The sequence below is a fragment of the Chlorocebus sabaeus genome, chromosome 1 (assembly GCF_047675955.1).
Source record: "Chlorocebus sabaeus isolate Y175 chromosome 1, mChlSab1.0.hap1, whole genome shotgun sequence".
NCBI classification, from domain to species: domain Eukaryota; kingdom Metazoa; phylum Chordata; class Mammalia; order Primates; family Cercopithecidae; genus Chlorocebus; species Chlorocebus sabaeus.
Genome location: NC_132904.1, coordinates 120,004,776 through 120,025,953, shown reverse-complemented (window position 1 = coordinate 120,025,953; position 21,178 = coordinate 120,004,776).

The following is a 21,178-nucleotide window of genomic DNA, read 5'->3' as shown; positions in this document are numbered from 1 at the left end:
ATCTTATATCTGCAATGAAATTGACATACCAAAAATTATCTCCACAGACAGTGTACATGGCGCTTTCTCAACCTGCAGTGCTCACCAGTCTGCAACTCTTTGTGACCATAGACAGAAGCTCAGACCAAGAGCTCTTTGCAATTCTGTGATTCAGAGACCAAATTTGTGTGATCCTCTCCTTGAACTCCTTGATCGCTAGCCTGAGAAACGAAAGTGTGAAACAAGCTTCAAATAAAATATTTAAAGAACAAATTTTATTCATGAAAATAAATGAGAAGATGATGAACTTCTAAAGAAATTTTGAATATTCTTTTCTTAGAGGCTTTCAAAAAAACTTTGCATTAAATAGTACTGTGTCTTTAACGTCATTCCTAAACCCTATATCCTAGTGTGAAAATTTGCTAGTACCCATGCTTTTAAAGTAAATATAGCTTATGCGCATAGCAGATATACAGCAGATATTCAATTGCTATTTATCATTGGATTTGCCTGCAAAGTAAATAATTTTTGGTTCTTTTCTGATTTCTATGGAAGAAGCCTTGGAAGGCAGCCTATACTGCAAAAACATCCACTAAAAATAATAATTTCCCCTATGTCAGAACACTGAATTCTAAACATGTTTTCGAAGAAAGCTTACTCAAAATTAAACATTTTTCAATTTCTGTACATGAACAAAAAATTAAGAAGATTTTCTGGATAAGGCAGGGTTTTATTTTGGAATAAAGTTAAGCTATATAGAGAAAAGAAAAATTCACCTCAATTATCATAAGGATATTGCAGCTCTTTGTGTTCATATGGTGAGAATTGTCTTAGGTTATCTTTGATTCAGCTTTTTTTTCTATTAATAAGAGGAAAATGCAAAGAATGTTGTTGACATAAAATGTTGTTATTTTGTTTTTTTAAATGCATGTTGACTTCTGTTACTGAAATTCTGGCCTGAGGACTTAATCAAAATGTCAAAGCATCCAGTAGGAGGCAATTGAAAAATGTGTGACTCACTCTTAAGCCTGTTGCTTATTTTTATGTACAATAAGGAGGCAGAATTGAAAGACAAAATGTAGAAAAGAAATTGATAGTGCTCTGTCCAATAGTGCGAGACAGTAATTCCATTGCGAGAGAGGCAATCTTGCAAATTATCACAGCTTAAACTATACGTTTCTTCTCATCAACATAGGCTTTACTGATTCTGAAAATTAATGTTTTCCCATGGGAGATTTGTAAGGCTAAGCAGGTAGCTCCTAGGTAGCAAAGAGGAATATTGAAACAAACTGGTGGAAGTCAGTGCTGCTGGATGCAGCGTGATGAAGGTCAGGGTGAAATTCGGTCTCATGGTTAGGGATTAGGCTTTCTAGAAATTTGATTACTAGATATAAAAAAGGGTTAGAAGAATAATTTTCAGAGCGATGTAAGCATGAAGGGAATGAAGCAAGATTAAAAACTGGGCCTATCTGATTCTGCAAAGGGTTTAATATCTTGGGTGAATTTTTCTTGCTCATGAAAAAAACAGTATTGCAGTGTATATCTTATAGAATTCTCTGTATTGCACCTATTAAAACATCTGGTATATATTCACAACCCATGGGTGATATTGTGAAGAATAAAGAAAAATAAACATGAAGGGGAAGTGTGGTCCATTTCACTGAAAGGAGAGGCCTTATCAGCTGGAATGTCAAACTCATCTACAGACCCAGAGATGTCCAAATGGATCACACTACTTAGATGAAGAACCTGCTGAACTGATCATAAATGAGGCATATTTTAAAGGTTGCCAAGTTCTGTGCAATGTTCTGAGGATACTGAGAGCTACAGAACCTGGTTGTTGAGATTCCTTACCATATGATGTAATTAATATAATGGGCTGCAGTGAAACAGGGAGGCTCACATGCCCAGGAAGGATCCACATGATTAATATCCAATGCCAGCTTCCTTGTACTGAAGAATCCTCACGTATTTGACTCACCTTTTACAAACAAGCATGGTCCATGCAGTGGTGGGGTCTGGAAGCTGTGCCTGGGATATTTTATGAATTCTCACTAGAAGTACATATGCTGTGCAGTTGTTCTTCTCATCTGCATCAGTGTCTTAAACTATATCAGCTCTGTATTGGATTGAGAGTATCCTGTGAGTTCGTTTATCAGGCTGTTATGACCTCAGAGCTCCACTGGTGGCAGCTACCCACATTCTCTCCTCCATAGCCTCTCCAAGGGTGCCAGGTATTGAAATGATCAGATAGCCAGACGGTGCTCAGCAGCAGCAGGAAGGGCACACAGTACTGAGGGGGCACCCTCCAGGAGGTAAATGAGAACATTAGATAAAGCCTTTCCCGTTTTGTCCCTGGGGAACATGACCCAACAACAGGGAGGGAAGGGTAAAGCGTAGGTGACCCTGTGGCCTTAGGAACGCGCAGTTACATGGTGAAAGAACTTCAGGATTCGATTTCCCATGCCATCAGTTCTCTCTGTCTCTTCCTAGGACCCAATGAGAAGACTCTCAGTAGGGTTTCTCAATGGAAACTAGATTGCATCTACCTAGGGAAGGGTAAAGTATAACATCCTGTTAATGACAGTTATTGGGTCAATGGTAGCAAATCTCCAAAGAACTCTGAATTATTCTAGCAAAACCTATATAGGAATGAAATAACCAGAGAAATGGTCAGAAATGAAAATGTACCTAATCTTAAGTGGCGTTAAGGGCACTGAAAGTCCTCAGTGATAAGTGATAATAAGATGGAAAGTGAGATATCTTGTCAAATATCGAATGTTAAATTGAGATGCGGGCCAGTTTCCTCTTATCTCCTTAAGACACACATCACATTATCTCACAGCTGCACGATAGAGCGCGGTTGTTATGTTTTCCAACGGTCTGTTCCTGAAGACCCGTGCTGGCCTCCAGCTCATTCATACTCTTGTGTTTACTCGTTCCCGACATTGCTTGCCTTGCATCTGTTTTAATTATTCACAGGGTCCATAGAATCAGTCTGTTATCTACTTTTATCCCCAACTACCACTTTTTCACTTTTCCTCACCTAGGCTTTGTTCTCTTTGGGCAGAGAATGTGAAAAAGACACATAATTCCCCATGTAGTTACGTTCAAATGAGTCACACCTGCCACCTCCTTTTAATTCCAAAGTTTGCCACGTGTCATTGCAGAGTGTTAGAAAAATAAAAGTATCAAAACCTTAGGAAATCGTAATAAAAAAATGGGGCTTTTGATTTTAGTAGAAAGAGTAAATATGCCCTAAAACTTTGATCTCTTTCTCTAACCATAGAGAAATTACAGTGAAAATGGAATAAATATTAACTACAATTGAAAACAAGAAAAAATAATTCTCTATTGTGATATCTTTTTTTTTTTTTTTTTTTTTTTTGAGACTCAATCTGGCTCTGTCACCCAGGTTGGAGTGTAGTGGCACGATCTCTGCTCATTGCAACCTCCGCCTCCCAGGTTCAAGTGATTCTCCTGCCTAAGCCTCCCGAGTAGCTGGGATTACAGATGCCTGCCACCACACCTGGGTAATTTTTTTTGTTTTTAGTAAAGTCTGGGTTTCACCATGTTGGCCAGGCTGTTCTTGAACTCCTGACCTCAGATGATCCACCCGCCTTGACCTCCCCAAGTGCTGGGATTACAGGCGTGAGCCACTGCACCCAGCCTGTGATACCTTATATATAAAAAATATATAAGTTTTCATTCATGGTTCCTGGCTTATAACTCCCATAGCTCTAGTTACAGTCTTTTGTTGTAATGTTGGGGCACTTAGGCCTCAGAAAACAGAATCTCTCTGGCCTTTTCCTGCCCTCTTCTCACCAGCCCAAGCGGGACTCTAATCTTCTCCTGCCTTTCTAATCTGGGGTCATGTAACTCTCATTCCAAAGAGGGTCCTGTCCTGTACCAGGAGGACGGAATGCTGCACAGAGAGCCAAAAAGAATCTTAACAGGCAGGCCTTGCTTGGTTTCCCCATTCAGTCTATTAGTGTTAGATCATACCCTTGTTTTCCAATCATATTTCTATATGGTTGCCCCTACTTTGATCTTGCCTATCCAATGAAGCCTCTATAAAAGGCCCCAGAAAACAGGGTTTGGAGAGCTTCTGAAGAGCTGAGCACATGGAGTTTCCTGGAGGGTGTTGTACCTGGGAAGGGCAGGGAAGCTCCTCACCCTTTCCCTGATACCTCACCCTACACATCTCTTCATCTGTATCCTCTGTAGAATCCTTTAAAATAAACCGGTAAGTATAAAAAGTGTTTTCCTGAGTTCTGTGAGCCACTAGCAAAATAATCGAGCCCAAAAAGGGGGTAGCAGGAACCCCAACCCTACGCCAGAATTTCCAGAGGCCCTGACTTGTGACTGGAGCCTAAGTAGTGGGGGTGTTGGGAGGGCAGTATTTCTTGGGGACTGAGCCCTCAGCCTGTGGGATCTGATGCTACTCTAGGCTGATAGTGTCAGAATTGAACTGGAGGACACCCAACTAGTGTCTGCAGCAGAATTGATTGGTCGCTTGGTGTGTGGGGAACCCTTTCCCCACGGCAGAAGGCCCCCATGTGGACTATTGCTGTTGAGTGAGACAATAGGAAATAGGCACACTGAGTGTTGTTTATGCCACTCTCAAACAAACAAACCCAGACGATCCTGAATCAAGGCACCAACACCACCCATCTGAGACTGAAGACCAAAGCTGCTCCAGCAAGACTGGAGCCAGAAATCCACTAGCCAAGCAGGCTGTTAGGCCAGTGCCACACCTCACCAGGACCAGGGATTGTGCTGGAGAATAATCCAGGAGGGACTCGCAAATGAGAACTGTACAGGAGTTATTATCAAAAGATGTATGGAAACCAACACTCTTAAAACACACACAACAAACCCAAAAATCAGAACAATTTACAGTTTAAGAGATAGAAATACTCTGGGAGGTCAAGGCAGGTGGATTGACTGAGCCAGAAGTTTGAGACCAGACTGTGCAACATGGCAAAACACCACCTCTACAAAAAAATACAAAAATTAGTTGTGTGGTGGAGATGCCTGTAGTCCCAGCTACTGGGGAGACTGGGGTTAGAGAATGACCTGATCCCAGGGAGGTTGAAGCTGTGGTGAGCTGTGCCAATGTGCTGCCTGGGCAGCAGAGTGAGATCCTGTCTCAAAAAAAGAAGGAAAGAAGGAAAGAAGGAAAAGAAGAAAGAAAGAAAGAAAGAAAGAAAGAAAGAAAGAAAGAAAGAAAGAAAGAAAGAAAGAAAGAGAGAAAGAGAGAGAGAAAGAAAGAAAGAGAAAGAAAAGAAAGAAAAAGAGAGAGAAAAAGAAGGAAAGAAAGGAGAGAAAGAAAGAGAAAAAGAAAGAAGATGGACTACAGCATCTAAAAGAATTTAAAATATAAGTGTTAAAGAAGCCATAAAAGGAAAAATATTGTTTTGAAACAAAAATAAAAAATACTGAAACAAGGCAAGCAAAAGTTATGACAAGATGCCCATAGAAATCATATAAAATTAATATAATATAGTAAAAATTTTAACATGATAACTGAATATCAGACTAACAAAAATAAATTACTAAACCAGAAGATTTGGTTCTGAAAATTACCCAGAGGTAACACACAAAGATTTTTTTTAAATAAAGGAAATTAAAAATTGATAACTTTCAGCATTTTCTCTTGGTATTATATCCCGGTTTTGTGAAATTCTAGAGGTAGGTGTGCTATTGTTTTTCCATCCTCCAATTCCTATTTTATATCACCCCTTGGACAACTTTCTTTTTGTTCTCTACTTTTTATTTTTGAAATGATTTTGAGAGCTCATAGAGCTCCCCTCTCTTTCATCCACCTCCATCTAGTAGGCTCAGTAGATTCCAATCACACTAGGTGAGAATTTCTTATCAGAAGATTCATTCAAGAGGATTATTTTTTTCTTTTCGAAACTGTCAGAGGTGTTGGAACCAGAGAGACTCCCTCTTGAATAGGGGCTGGGTAAAATGAGGAAGCTACTGGGATGCGTTCCCAAGAGGCCAAGCATTGCAAGTCATGGGATGCTTAGAGTGAAGCGAACAGGTTAACAGTGTTTACCAAACAGACCCAGGAAATAACAGACCCAGAAAACAACAAACCCAGGAAACGTCCTGATATCCCAATGGATTAGGAACAAAAGCATTTTTAGTTTAAGAATAAGTTTCACTTTAAAGATAATCATAGGGATTCTTGTGGCAGACAGTAGTTACACAACGGTGAATCCCTTGTAGTGATGGCAGCCGGCGCGTGGTCCGGAGCAGCAGCTGTCATCACGCTGGCTGCGGCACGGAGGCGTCGGTGGTGGCGGCAGGAGCCGCTGCGGCAGCGGCAGTGGCGGTGGTGGGTCCCCTCAGTCCTGTGTCCCCAAGGCGACCGACTGTGCCACCCCTATCCTGCCGCAGCCGGCAGAACCCGCTCCCAGGCACGGAGCCTCCATTGCTCTGGACCCTGGTCCCGTCGCCGCTCTTACCTGCAGCAACCGCTGGGAGGGTGCAGGGGTGAGGTGGAGCTGGGCCTGAGGCAGTGCCATCCTCCACGGAGCCGGTGGGAGCCAGGGACAAAGAAGGAGCACTATACTCTAATTTTCCTATTCCCTAAAGTTTTTTCCCACATCAGTAAGTAAGAGATAGCTGTCTCAATTTGAATGACTATAAAAATTCATTTTATGAAAAAGTCAAATTATTCTTAACCCATTAATAGAAATATTTTTCCTTAAGAGTTTACAATAATGAACAATCACTTTAAACTATCATCTCAACTAAGACACTTATTTCATATGCATAGCTCATTCATATGTGTATAATCTTGGTTATTTCCCTGCTTTATAAAGGCAAAGGAACATAGTTATATTCTTGTCTTTTCCCATATTATTTTTACATCACTGTGAAAGGAAAGCTGTTTTACATTACTTGTTAAAAATTTTTCTGATGGTCATAAATTTTGGGATTAAGCTTTCAATTTTGGGGCTCTCTTGCCCTGCATCAGGTTGATTAGATCAGACGTATTCCACTGCCATAATTTTCTCTTTTTCTTTTTCTTTTCTTTCTTTTTTTTTTTTTTTTTTTGAGACGGAGTCTCACTCTGTCACCAGACTGGAGTCTAGTGGTGTGATCTCAGCTCACTGCAATCTCTGGCTCTCGGTTCAAGCAATTCTCCTGTTCAATCTCCTGAGTAGCTGGGGCTAGTGTTATAATCTTTGCAAAAATGCAGTTCCAAGAAGAGGAAAATAATTCTGCCTAAAAGAATTCTTTGGAGTATTTATACTTTCAGAAAAATAGAAATTTATGTGTAAAAACTGAAATTAAGGTAACCTATTACTAACTAAAACAACCAGATAGCAAAACATATCTTAGAGATGAAGCACTACATTTGAGAGGACATAGAACAGTTTTTCCATTCAAGGCGAGTGACCTAAAAGTTTGCATTATTAAAGAAAGTTTAAGGGGATGATTTTATAAAAATTATAAAGAAGTGCAACACCATACATTTTCTCAAGGCCCATAGTTTTGTGAATGTTTTCCTATATCATTTTATCAAAAAGGGTCTGACAATTCTAAATGCTATTTCTTGCTATGGTTTTATGGGAAGGGGAAATCTTTTCTCTTTCATTTTTCTGAGATTTCTAATTGGTAGCAGTTGTTAATTAAAAAAGGCAAAAAAATTTAAGACTAAGATCTGGAGATTAGCAAGTTTTCACAGAAAGAAACTTAAAACTTTGAAAATAGACAGTGAAAAGGGCAGGAAGAATTTTAACAAATGCAAAACGAGGAATATAATAGGATGCTTTACTTGCAACCAGGAACTAAAATGGAGGAGAAAGTAAGTTGTTTCTTACCTCTATCAGTTTCAAGTTTACTTAGCGTTTTTGTTTAGGAGGAGAAAGGAAAAGATATATGTCAGAGATCTTTTAGGAAAAGCAAAATGAAACAAAAATATGTATGAGTTATGGGAAAATAGAAGAAAGAAAAAGGAGGCCAGGAGCAGTGGCTCACACCTGTAATCCCAGCATTTTGGGAGGCCGAGGAGGGTGAATCATGAGGTCTGGAGATCAAGATTAGCCTGGCCAACATGGTGAAACCCTGTCTCTCCTAAAAATACAAAAAAAAAAAAATTAGCCGGGCATGGTGGCGTACACCTGTAATCCTGGCTGCTCGGGAGGCTGAGGTAGGAGAATTGCTTGAACTCCAGAGGCGGAGGTTGCAGTTAGCGGAGATGGCGCCACTGCACTCCAGCCTGGGTGACAAAAGCGAGTCTCCACCTCAAAAAAAAGAAAGACAGACAGAAAGAAAAGGAAAGAACAAGAAAGAAAAAAAAAAAAAAGGAACCGGTGTGGAAAAGGTAGAAATAAGTCAGTTTATTCCTGTGGGACTACATAAGACAAAAGGACAAGCACTTCTCTCTTTCCTTCTCCATCACAAACCTTTCCTTGAGATTTAGCGTAAGTTTTATCAAACTGTATGTCACAGAATAGTCAGAATATCCTGTAGTCGGGAAATTCCCTTTATTCTGTTTTCTTTTGTTGAAAGTAAAACACGTATCATGTTATTAATGCACAATTTCCTGGGCTAAAATTAATTTTGGGGACTTCCTGCCAAAGGAATTCAAGCCGCTTTCTATGGATGGAAAAAAAAACCCGTCAAATTCCCTTCTCTGCTAGCTCAAAAGAGGAATGATGGGGTATGGGCTGAAGCCGATCTGTTGGCCACATGCTTTAGCACCAAGTGGTTCTTGTGCAGTCCGTAAACATAGGCAGGGTCCTGTGACCTTTGCCAGCTGTATTTCCGTCAAGACTTTCTCTATTCTTACCTGAAATACCTTGTCAACCCAAAGGCTGCTTACACACAAAGAGTCGGGCATCTACTGACACCAATTTGTAAAAATTGTAGCAATTGACTGGTTATTTAACTGGCTCTCTAGAAAGACTATAGCACAGGGTGGTGCCATCAGAAATCATAAGCATCACAGACCTCCCTAACACAGTTCTAATAATCATTTCAACCATTCTTTGTCGTATTGATTCAACTCCAGGGTCTTTATTGCAAGCCACTTGTTAGTGAAGAGGAGTCTGGTTGTCGGTGCCCCAATAGTGCCATCTGCCGGCCAATATTAGGTATTTCACTTTAATTCGGAGTCCTGTTTCAAGGGCGGAATTTCAAAATCAAGAGTACTACTGGAAATGGAAATCATTACCTTACCAAAATCAGAAATTAGAAGACCTCTGGACGCTTTTTCCCCCCAGAGTCATAAGCATCTCCCTCTAAATGAAAATTCCTATAATGGTACACAATTTGTAGATGTGAAAGAATCGTCTAAAATGATCTAATTAAATCTCTTCATTTTATAAATGTTAGAACTAAAGCCATAGAGACAAAATAATTTATTCAGGACCACACAGGCTATTATTAGTGGAACCACTGTTAGAACTCTGGTATTTTGCTGATTCACACATAAGTGCTTTTTAACATACTGTAAGCAGGAAAGATATTTCTAGCCTTTCCCACTTCCTCATCTCAGGCCACCATGAAAGAATACTATTACTATTACTTTCCTACGCTTCCACATGGGAACAGTCACACACACACACACACATGCGCGTGCGCTCATAGTCACAAAAGGATCAAAAGGATATTCTACTTATAATCAGAAATCCTCCTGAAACAAGAATTAATATTCTAAAATGTGAAAACCTACAAAAATAAAATTATTAAAAATAATTATAGTCTTTTGTTAAACTTTATTCTGACAAGAGCATTCCAAAACCTTCAGCAAACAGATATGTCAACAAGTAAATGGTTTTAAAAATGGAACTAGGCCAGGTGTGGTGGCTCACACCTGTAATCCAAGCATGTTGGGAGGCCAAGGCAGGAGGATCACTTGAGCCCAGGAGTTTGAGACCAGCCTGGGCAACATGGTAAAACCTTGTCTCTACAGAAAATATAAAACTTAGCTGGACATGGTGTCACACGTCCACAGTTTCAGCTACTCGAAGGCTGAGGTGGGAGGATCGATTGAGCCCAGAAGGTTGAGGCTGCAGTGAGCTAGGATTGTATCTCTGCAGTCTAGCCTGAGAGACAGAGGAGCAAGACCCTCAAAAAAGTAACTGAACTTTATTTTTGTATAATTAAATACATTTGGTTAGGGCTCCATTTTATTCTATAACATGAAGCAGCGTGTGTGAATATGGTAACTGTGCACAAACTAGGCTGGCCATGTAAGATTTCTGCTCTACAGAAGGTAGCTAAATAGGCATCGGGGACCAAACAGAGTGGGTTCTCCACTGGGAGAAAATGTGAACTGGATAACATTTAATGACCTTTTCACTATAAGTTTCATAATTCAATTTTTTTGCATAGTACTGATATGGGAGGGAGGCAAGGAAGGGCTGGGAGGAAAATTGCGGCCCCCTGGCGAGGGCTCCACCCCTGGACCTGTGCACATGGAACTAGGTGAGAACAGGCACTCCTGCCTTCAGGTCCAAATATTGCATTTCCCAAGACCACCCTGGCCCACCATGTCCCCATCCTGTGCCTATAAAAACCCTGAGACCCTAGTGGGCACAGACACAGCAGCTGGACATCGTGAGACACACATCAGCAGAAGACAGAAGCAGTTAGACATCAAGAGGAATACTTCGGTTGAAGAGCACACCGACCGACCGGCACCTGCAGGCCATCCACCGGTGGAACGAAGCGCAGTTTAGCTGGAGCAGTCAGAGGAGAGTCACGCCGCTGAGAGTCACGCCGCTGAGCTGACTCCACGGGAAAACCACCTTCCCGCTCCCCTTCTGGCTTCCCATCCATCTACCGAGAGCTACTTCCAACATTCAGTAAAACTTGGCACTCATTCTCCAAGCCCACATGTGATCTGATTCTTCCGGTGCACCAAGGCAAGAACCCCGGGATACAGAAAGACCTCTGCCCTTGCGACAAGGCAAGGTCTAATTGAGCTGACCAACACCAGCTGCCAACAGACGGCTAAACTGAAAGAGCACCCTGTCACACACGCCCACTGGGGCTTCAGCTGGAAACATCCACCCTTAGACGCTGCCTGAGGTCAGAGCCTCACAACCTGCGGGTCTGCACGCTCCCCCAAGAGGTTTGAGCGGCGGGGCACCGAAGAAGCGAGACACACCCCCATTGCACGCCCTGCGAGAGGGCTAAGGGAACTTTTCCCACTTCAATACATAATCTACTTTGGATATAATTTAAATCAGTTCATTAAATGGGGAAGCAGGATCTGAACAAAGAGTGCCATATAGGAAGTTACAATAGATAGAATGAAATTGTTCCATAATGTTGTTATGCCCTGAAATATTCGATATCATTTCTGTAAGATTTTTATCAGTACGTCCATCCATTTCTCCTTTCCTCTTACTCAAAGCCACCGTGTTCTACCATCCTGTCTCACCGTGGAAATATTCCTTTTCTATGGCTTAATAAAAATTGATTTAGCACTCAACTTTCCGTTCTTTTTGCCCACATTTCATTTCATAATTTTTCCTTGTATTTAAGTAAGATTGGAAAGAATGAGTCAGAAAGTTAGACGCCGAGAGTGGGTTGCTTACAACTCCTCCCTTTAAGTCCTTTATCTTTGCCTTTATTGTATTCTAACCACTCAACTCTTTGTTCTATATGCTAGAGAGCCATAGCTCATTTCCTATGCCACGATTCCTGGTCTCCATGTTACTTCTCTTCTTGCAAACCATCAGATGATTCCCTTCTTCTCTGCTCCCAAATCAAATTAGATCGTCTGACATGTAGCTAGTTCTTTTAGCAGGTAGCCCCCCCACCACTCAGGGTACCTGAGCTAGGGTCAAGGAATAGGGAAGAGCTACTCAACACAGCCTCAGATGATAATGATGACACAGACCTAAAAAACGTGTATGTGGGAACGAATGAGTTCTAGACCTGGAAATACAACCCTAGAATTGGGTGAATGTGGCTAGACAGCGTTTTCTTTGCTCCTACAGTTGCACATAAGATCTAAGACTTTACTTAGTCTGTTAAAGGAATGAATTGTTTGAATGTATGTGTTGTATAATTTGGCTCATTAGGCAATTCAATTTATTAAGTACAACACTGATGCTGAGATTGTTGGACCTAAAAGATGTAAAATGAAAAAACAAAACAGAATTGAATGGTTATGTACAGACACAATGCATTTCACTTAATTAAAAAATGTACTTGGCAACCTAGGTGCCTGAAATACAGAACTAATTATGCAGATTTCTGTCCACAGGAGTTCACAGTATGGTGTTTACGTGAATGTGGGCTGGGTAGGGTTACACGAACAAATTCCAAATCACTATTTTAAGCTTAATAATAATTACGTTCTAGACACAGTGATAGGAAACAAGAAGAAACCAGTGCAGTTAGGCTGGATTAGGGAGAATGTCCCAGAATAGAGGATAACAGAACTATGCTGGTAAGAATGGAATGATACAAAGTTGTCTTTTTCTGAGAGCCTATCACAGACCTGACAGTAAGACACTTTGTGCAAATTATCTCATTTAATTCTTATAACAACCAGAAGTCTATGAATTATTATAAATAATACAACTGAGACTCTGAGAATGATAAGATCAGAAGAGTCACAGACTCTTGTCTCCAAAAATCGTATGATTGTCCCACCATCATCTCTCAATGAGAGATTAGAAGAGAAAGTGAAGGATGCTTATGCAAAGATATAGAAACACAAATCATAAAATAGCTCTTTCAGCATTTTAGTGTTATGAAATGGCTGAAGTTTGACTGTGTATGAAAGGAGTGATGATGCACAAGAACAGATAAAAAGACAGGAGGCTGGTCTTTTAAGGACTTTGAACATGTTATCTTAGATCAGAGTTTCCTTTGTGCTAAGTGTGTGAATAGCCAGCATGGAGCATGCTCTAGAAAAACATTAGGCTGAGGACATGGAAGTGATGGGACTGGGCACCCATAAACCTATGCTTAATACATAGAAAGTAGAGCCAAGGGTGTTACATATTCAAAGCCGAATAGAGAAGAAGGCAAAGCCAGTAGAAAACGGTGAAAAAATGGATGCAATTCTAATGAAGTGGAAGAGAAAGTCTAGTGAGAGAATGAAATGACAGACCTAAAAGTAAACATTATATTCAGAGTGAGATATTCATGTTTGAATGTTCAGAACTGGGCAGGTAAGGGTGAAGGCAGGATCCAAGAGATGGTCCTGGGTGGTGAACCTGAAATCAAATGAAAGAGAACTATATGCATGAGATATTTGAGACTCGGACGATACATGGCTCATTGCCAAAGACTTTAAGCTCACCGAAGGTTGTAGTAGGCTTGGGTTGCAGGAAAAATGTACCCTTTCTACCAAATATTTCAGTGAATATTCATTCATGATTGTAAGAATAGATGATTTAAAGTGACTAGGATACGAGCTGCTTGGACTTCATCAGGAGAGAAGGTTTGGAAGACTAAAAGTAATGAACTAAAGAAGCTCGAACTTGGCTCTCTACAGGTGGGTTTTGGAAGATAGATTTACTTTTTCTATTAATTTCAATATTTTTAAAATGGTAAACTTACAAAAACATCTGCATTTCTGGGTTATTTGAAAAGTCAGAGGCATTATCAACAATTCACTTGACAACCAGTATGTAATAACATACCTAGTTTTTTGAACATACAGAATTTTAAGATGAAAAAAATACAAATTCTGTTTAAAGAAAAAAACTTTTTTTTTCAGTTAAGACAGAAAGTGGAGGTAACATTCTAAAAAGGTAAGGTTGTATGAATCTTTATTTACAACAAAATACAGGGAGAGTTATATTAGTCAGTATGGAGTAGACTATGCCATAATAACAAGAAAACCCAAAGCTGCAGTGGATAAACACAACAAAGATTTATTTCTCGGTCGTGAAAAGTTTTAGATGGAATTGGAGACTCCTTCAATAGCTTTTGGAGTCCCCATGTCAGGGGGAGAGAGGACAGGAAGGTCACTCGGGTTGATTTTGTGAGCCGTCCTCCAGAGTGATTTGCATCACTTCACCTTATATCCATATCCCTTTGGCCAGAACCCAGTAGTGTGATCCCAAAGCAACTATTAAGGAGTCAAAAATACTCTATTTGTTTTCAGGGAAGTAAAATAAAACATAATTTGGTTTACGTATAGCATTGCCTTTGTCCAAGGGTTTTTACGAAAGACAATAGGAAGAGCTGGGAAATGGATCATCAGAGCATGGGAGAATCATTGTGGAAACAGCACAGAGCAGTTTGAGTATGCAATTATGGAAGGTACAGAACTTAGGGAAGGAGTTAGGGGAGGATTTCCCTCATTCACTCATGGTGATGATTGAGAATAACCAGGATAAGAGCCATGGTAAAATTAAATAAAATTAAGGCTTTATGCAGATGCAAACAGGTGATACTGGAGTCTTGGTAAGACTAGGAGAAAACAGCATGATCTGGGAAGTACTGAGATTAATAGAAGCTAAAAACATCTGCAGTAGCTGATCTAGGTGATTCTAAAGGTAGAAACTTTCTACTTCATGCATAAATACTATGAGGTTTTGAATACTATTGGGTTCAGAACACTTACATGTTTTTATATTCAGCAACTGTTTTTGCTTATGATTATAAAAAAGGAAGAAAATAAGAAGAAACTTGCTATACTATGGCTGAAGGGTGACAAGCGGTGGAAGATGACACAGACAAATCTGTGTTTTAAATTTGTAGTATCTCACTCTTCACAGACACAAGGGAATTTAATATAACTAAAGTAGGAAAGCCACTGATCTATATAAAATGGACTTTTTAATTAGAAACGTATTAATCACAAGAACAACCCAAGAAAAAAATTAAAATCTAAATAGATTAAGGTTCATGAAACAATTAAAAACCATTTTCCAACAATTAAGTATAAAAATTATATTAGAATCAAATGACCTTGTAGTCTATTTCAAGAAACAGCTGATCCTCTGGTGTTTTTCTTTCTAGAGCATAGAATGTTTATCCAATTCATTTTATAAGAGTAACAAATCTGAAACTAAAATTAATTCCAAAAACATGCCACTAAATCCTTAATTAAAATAGATGTGATCTCTGAATAAATTTCAAGCAAATGAAATATAAGAAATACTAAATGCCCCATCCCAATGACTATTCAGTTTATTCTAGCAACCTACAGATAATTTAATATTGGTAATGCATTAAATATTGAATAATGAAGTTGAGCATAGTGGCTCATGCTTTTAATCCCAGCACTTTGGGAAGGTGAGGTGGGAGGATCACTTCAGGCCAGGAGTTCAAAGTTACAGTAAGCTATGATCATGCTACTGCACTCCAGGCTGAACAACAGAGCAAGACCTTGTCTTTAAAATATAAAAAATTTAAAAAATGATAAAACAAAAGTTTAGTTTTATGAGATAAGCAGAAATTAAATTTCCACCTGTAATCCAGTAAATATCAGGTATATTAAAGAGTTTCTTAAAACAAAAAAAACTCCTAAAACTGATTATTATTTTTTTTATTATACTTTAATTTCTAGGGTACATGTGCACAACGTGCAGGTTTGTTACATATATATACATGTGTCATGTTAGTGTGCTGCACCCATTAACTCATCATTTACATTAGGTATATCTCCTAATGCTATCCCTCCCCCCTACCCCCTCCCCACAATAGGACCCCGTATGTAATGCTCTCCTTCCTGTGTCCAAGTGATCTCATTGTTCAATTCCCACCTATGAGTAAGAACATGTGGTATTTGGTTTTCTGTTCTTGCGATAGTTTTCTGAGAATGATAGTTTCCAGCTGCATCCATGTCCCTACAAAGGACATGAACTCGTCCTTTTTTATGTCTGCATAGTATTCCATGGTGTATATGCCACATTTTCTTAATCCAGTCTGTCACTGATGGACATTTGGGTTGATTCCAAGTCTTTCCTATTGTGAATAGTGCCACAATAAACATGTGTGCATGTGTCTTTATAGCAGTATGACTTATAATCCTTTGGATATATCACCAGTAATGGGATGTCTAGGTCAAATGGTATTTCTAGTTCTAGATCCTTGAGGAATTGCCACACTGTTTTCCACAATGGTTGAACTAGTTTACAGTTCCACCAACAGTGTAAAAGTGTTCCTATTTCTCCACATCTTCTCCAGGACCTGCTGTTTCCTGACTTTTTAATGATTGCCATTCTAACTGGTGTGAGATGGTATCTCATTGTGGTTTTGATTTGCATTTCTCTGATGGCCAGTGATGATGAGCATTTTTTCATGTGTCTGTTGGCTGTGTGAATGTCTTCTTTTGAGAAGTGTCTATTCATATCCTTTGCCCACTTTTTGATGGAGTTGTTTTTTTCTTGTAAATTTGATTGAGTTCTTTATAGGTTCTAGATATTAGCCATTTGTCAGATGAGTAGATTGCAAAAGTTTTCTCACATTCTGTAGGTTGTCTGTTCACTCTGATGGTAGTTTCTTTTGCTGTGCAGAAGCTCTTTAGTTTAATGAGATCCCATTTGTCAATTTTGGCTTTTGTTGCCGTTGCTTTTGGTGTTTTAGACATGAAGTCCTTGCCCATGCCTATGTCCTGAATGGTATTCCCTAGGTTTTCTTCTAGGGTTTTTACGGTTTTAGGTCTAACATTTAAGTCTCTAATCCATCTTGAATTAATTTTTGTATAAGGAGTAAGGAAAGGATCCAGTTTCAGCTTTCTACTTATGGCTAGCCAATTTTCCCAGCACCATTTATTAAATAGGGAATCCTATCCCCATTTCTTGTTTGTGTCAGGTTTGTCAAAGATCAGATGGCTGTAGATGTGTGGTATTATTTCTGAGGGCTCTGTTCTGTTCCGTTGGTCTATATCTCTGTTTTGGTACCAGTACCATGCTGTTTTGGTTACTGTAGCCTTGTAGTATAGTTTGAAGTCAGGTAGCGTGATGTCTCCAGCTTTGTTCTTTTTCACTTAGGATTGTCTTGGCAATGCAGTGTCTTTTTTGGTTCCATATGAACTTTAAAGTAGTTTTTTCCAATTCTGTGAAGAAAGTCATTGGTAGCTTAATGGGGATGGCATTGAATCTATAAATTACCTTGGGCAGTATGGCCATTTTCACAATATAGATTCTTCCTATCCATGAGCATGGTATGTTCTTCCATTTGTTTGTGTCCTCTTTTATTTCACTGAGCAGTGGTTTGTAGTTCTCCTTGAAGAGGTCCTTTACATCCCTTGTAAGTTGGATTCCTAGGTATTTTATTCTCTTTGAAGCTATTGTGAATGGGAGTTCATTCATGATTTGGCTCTCTGTTTGTCTGTTACTGGTATATAAGAATGCTTGTGATTTTTGCACATTGATTTTGTATCCTGAGACTTTGCTGAAGTTGCTTATCAGCTTAAGGAGATTTTGGGCTAAGACAATGGGGTTTTCTAAATATACAATCATGTCATCTGCAAACAGGGACAATTTGACTTCTTCTTTTCCTAACTGAATACCCTTGATTTCTTTCTCTTGCCTGATTGCCCTAGCCAGAACTTCCAACACTATGTTGAATAGGAGTGGTGAGAGAGGGCATCCCTGTCTTGTGCCAGTTATCAAAGGGAATGCTTCCAGTTTTTGCCCATCCATTATGATATTGGCTGTGGGTTTGTCATAAATAGCTCTTATTATTTTGAGATATGTTCCATCAATACTGAATTTATTGAGAGTTTTTAACATGAAGGGCTGTTGAATTTTGTCAAAGGCCTTTTCTGCATCTATTGAGATAATCATGTGGTTTTTGTCTTTGGTTCTGTTTATATGCTGGATTACGTTTATTGATTTGCATATGTTGAACCAGCCTTGCATCCCAGGGATAGAGCCCACTTGATCATGATGGATAAGCTTTTTGATGTGCTGCTGGATTCGGTTTGCCAGTATTTTACTGAAGATTTTTGCAACGATGTTCATCAGGGGTATTGGTCTAAAATTCTCTTTTTTGGTTATATCTCTGTCAGGCTTTGGTATCAGGATGATGTTGGCCTCGTAAAATGAGTTAGGGAGGATTCCCTCTTTTTCTATTGATTGGAATAGTTTCAGAAGGAATGGTACCAACTCCTCCTTGTACCTCTGGTAGAATTTGGCTGTGAATCCGTCAGGTCCTGGACTTTTTTTGGTTGGTAGGCTATTAATTATTGCCTCAATTTCAGAGCCTGCTATTGGTCTATTCAGGGATTCAACTTCTTCCTGGTTTAGTTTTGGGAGAGTGTAAGTGTTCAGGAAATTATACATTTCTTCTAGGTTTTCTGGTTTATTTGCGTAGAGGTGTTTATAGTATTCTCTGATGGTAGTTTGTATTTCTGTGGGGTTGGTGGTGATATCCCCTTTATCATTTTTTATTGCATCTATTTGATTCTTCTCTCTTTTCTTCTTTATTAGTCTTGCTAGCAGTCTATCAATTTTGTTGATCTTTTCAAATAACTAGCTCCTGGATTCATTGATTTTTTGGAGGGTTTTTTGTGTCTCTATCTCCTTCAGACTATCTGCTCTGATCTTAGTTACTTCTTGCCTTCTGCTAGCTTTTGAATGTGTTTGCTCTTGCTTCTCTAGTTCTTTTAATTGTGATGTTAGGGTGTCAATTTTAGATCTTTCCAGCTTTCTCTTGCAGGGATTTAGTGCTATAAATTTCCCTCTACACACTGCTTTAAATGTGTCCCAGAGATTCTGGTATGTTGTATTTTTGTTCTCATTGGTTTCAAAGAACATCTTTATTTCTGCCTTCATTTCATTATGTACCCAGTAGTCATTCAGGAGCAGGTTGTTCAGTTTCCATGTAGTTGAGCGGTTTTTATTGAGTTTCTTAGTTCTAAGTTCTAGTTTAATTTCACTGTGGTCTGAGAGACAGTTTGCTATAATTTCTGTTCTTTTACATTTGCTGAGGAGTGCTTTACTTCCATCTATGTGGTCAATTTTGGAATAAGTGCAATGTGGTGCTGAGAAGAATGTATATTCTGTTGATTTGGGGTGGTGAGTTCTGTAGATGTCTATTAAGTTCACTTGATGCAGAGCTGAGTTCAATTCCTGGACACCTTGTTAACTTTCTGTCTTGTTGATCTGTCTAATGTTGACAGTGGGGTGTTAAAGTCTCCCATTATTATTGTATGGGAGTCTAAGTCTCTTTGTAAGTCTCTAAGGACTTGCTTTATGAATCTGGGTACTCCTGTATTGGGTGCATATATATTTAGGATAGTTAGCTCTTCCTGATGAATTAATCCCTTTACCATTATGTAATGGCCTTCTTTGTCTCTTTTGATCTTTGATGGTTTAAAGTCTGTTTTATCAGAGACTAGGATTGCAGCCCCTGCTTTTTTTTGTTTTCCATTGCGTGGTAGATCTCCCTCCATCCCTTTATTTTGAGCCTATGTATGTCTCTGCACGTGAGATGGGTCTCCTGAATACAGCAAACTGATGGGTCTTGACTCTTTATCTGATTTGCCAATCTGTGTCTTTTAATTGAACCATTTAGTCCATTTACATTTAAGGTTAATATCGTTATGTGTGAACTTGATCCTGTCATTACGATATTAGCTGGTTATTTTGCTCGCTAGTTGATGCAGTTTCTTCCCAGCATTGATGGACTTTACATTTTGACATGTTTTTGCAGTGGCTGGTACCTGTTGTTCCTTTCCATGTTTAGTAATTCCTTCAGGATCTCTTGTAGGGCAGGCCTGGTGGTGACAAAATCTCTAAGCATTTGCTTGTCTGTAAAGGATTTTATTTGTCCTTCACTTATGAAACTTAGTTTGGCTGTATATGAAATTCTGGGTTGAAAATTCTTTTCTTTAAGAATGTTGAATATTGGCTCCCACTCTCTTCTGGCTTGGAGAGTTTCTGCCGAGAGATCTGCTGTTAGTCTGATGGGCTTCCCTTTGTGTGTAACCCGACCTTTCTCTCTGGCTGCCCTTAACATTTTTTCCTTCATTTCAACTGTGGTGAATCTGACAATTGTGTGTCTTGCAGTTGAAGAGCTACCAATTTATATTCTTTATAAACAAATATATCAAAATTCTTAACAAAATTATACCAAATTGAATTTAATACAACTAAAAAGATGATTTGCATCTTGATCAACCAGGTTGATTCCAGGAATGTAAGTATAGTTTAACATTCAGTACTCAAGCAATATAATTTGCTGTATTAACAAACCAAAAAAGAAAAACTATATGATTGTCTCAATAGATGCAGAAAAGGCACTCTACAAATTGCAAAAGCCATTTCTGGTTAAAAAAAAAAAAATCTCAGCTAACTAGGGGAGAGAAGGAACCAATCTCATTTATTAAACAGAAAAACAAAACGAACACAACAAAAAAACCCACAGCTGACGTCATGCTTAGCAGTAAAAAACTAGATATTTTTCCCTAAGATCAAGAACCTAACATGTCTACTGCCAGCACTTCTATTCAACATTGAACTACAGTTTCTAGACAGAAAATTTAGCTAAGAAAAAGAAGTAAAAGGAATCTAGATTGTAAATGAGAAGTAAACTGTGTTTGCACACAACATGGTCATCTATGTAGAAAATCTGATGGAATATCTAAAAAGGCTATAAGAATAAGTGAGTTTAGCTGAGCTGTAGGAAATAAGATTAATATGCAATAATTAATCAACTCTATATATTAACAACAAATAGTCGGAAGTTGAAATTTTAAAAGCACTATTTAAAATAGCATCAAAATAAAATATTCCTAGTGATAAATCTGACAAAATGTACTGGATATGAACACAGAAACTATACAACATTGTTCAGAGAAACAAAACAGATCAACAGTATTTGTGATCAAACATAATACGGAATTATTAAGATATCAATTCTCCCAAATTTATTGATAGATGAAATGCAATTCCAATCAAAATCACAGCAGGCTTTTGTGTGTGTAAATAAACATTTTTTTGTGTAAAATTTATATGGACATGCAAAAGACTTTGAATAGCAAAAGTAATTGTGAAAAAAACAGAGAAATGACTCAGTGGCAGAGGAGGCCCAATGATGAATACGGTTGGTAAACGGGAGTGCCTGGACTTCTACCCTTCTCTATTCTTCGTTACAGTATCAACAAGTCACCAGACTATGTGGGTGGATTCAGCTGTGCCTTTTTCCATATGCAAAGAACTATCAATGCAGAATTCTTGATGATGTGTAGAGGTTCTGGCTTGTTTATCATGTAGAATCCCACTGGGTTTTAGTGAAACAGCCA